This window comes from Peromyscus maniculatus, chromosome X, assembly GCF_049852395.1.
Source record: "Peromyscus maniculatus bairdii isolate BWxNUB_F1_BW_parent chromosome X, HU_Pman_BW_mat_3.1, whole genome shotgun sequence".
Taxonomy (NCBI): Eukaryota; Metazoa; Chordata; class Mammalia; order Rodentia; family Cricetidae; genus Peromyscus; species Peromyscus maniculatus.
In genome coordinates this window covers 46,626,592-46,628,179 of record NC_134875.1, presented here as the reverse complement: position 1 = coordinate 46,628,179, position 1,588 = coordinate 46,626,592, and positions in this window count along the sequence as shown.

The window sequence follows — 1,588 nt, the reverse complement described above, 5'->3', positions numbered from 1 at the left end:
CACTGCCAGAAGAAGCAAGATGTAAAATTACCAGTAAGTCATGTGGCAATGCATAGATTAATAGAAATGAGTTAATTTAAGATATAAGAGTTAGCTAGCTGGAGGCCTGCCATAGGCCATACAGTTTGTAAATTATATAAGCATCTGTGTTTTTACTTGGGTCCCAGCGGCTGCAGGACCTTGGGCTGGGCAGGATCAGAGGAACCTTCTGGCTATACTAGGTGTGTCAAACTAAGAACTAAAGTTAATTACAATAGTGTCTTTCCCCCAACAATTTGTAGGGAGCTGAGCCCTTCTGTCCAATAAACCTCAAGAAGCTTAATTCTGTCAACAGCCAAATCTGGTTCCAATGGAACCTGGAAGTGACTGTGTTCTTGGCTGTTACTTTGTTTGTAGATGAGCCAGAGGCATCCCCAGATATCTCACCCAATTGCACTATGCAAATAATGGTGCAATGTTGTGTGCCATTGACACTTGGGGGTACCTTGATATGTATGATATACAGTTGATATAATAAAGTATATAACCTCTGGGCTCACTGATGCCTCACAAGGGTAACAACAATGTGCAATGCATACCATTTTGAGAATACAAGTGACAACAAGTATTAGATTATAATGATGACCATTACATGCCAGCAGAAAAGGGAAAACTGCTTTCAAAACAAGGTCTTAGAAAGGTCCTTTGTCCTATTGTTACCAAGGATACATAATTAAATAGTATCAAGGACAGAGAACAGATTTTCAACCAAGGGCCAGAGGCTAGAAACTCAACTGGCAGCCTTGTAGAATCTCGTAGTTTAATCAGCTAAGACATCTCTCTTTACCAGATACCTAGGGGGACATAAATCTCCCTTATGACCTCCTTTCAAAGCCTTCACTTGAATGATTAGAACTTGGATGGGAAGGATAAAATGGATACATTCATTCTGGGTAAATGTTAAACAAAATGTATGAGTAGTTTAGTATGGAGTATTAAAGTGAGCAGTGTGGTAATTGGAAGGTAGGATGGTTGCAAAAGTTTGATGAACTAGTTCTTTGTTTTCTGGACAAGAATTATGTGTGGTAACATGGAGTAGCATGATAATGAGAGCAGAAATATCAGGAATGCATTCCCTTTCCCTGTGCTCTAGCTGGCCTAGGCTCTGAGCTTGTTCTGTCAAAATGGGAATGGGGAGACATTTGTGAAAGTTGAGCTCTGACTTACATATTTCCTCAGTCTTTCAAATAATGATGTCATGGTACAATGATTTTATGGTACATCTTTGAAGACTCTAGTAGGGTAACAGTCTTCTCCCTTTACTATTTGTAATAGTAACTAATCCTGTCACATTGTCATTTGTGCCTTTCTACCATGCCAAGGCGTAAGTATCCTATGGCTTTTTATTGTAGGAGCCTTATAATAGTGTCATGATATAGATAATGCAGCCATTGTCATTGCCACTTTATGGATGAAGAAACTGAGAGTTAAGGAATTTAATCAAGTAATATAAAGGCATAAAATCTAGTCAATGGCAGAGCTCTTGGGAAAACTGTCTCTTTGGACTCCTAATGCAATAGCCTTTAGAAAATTCATTCTGTGATATTTC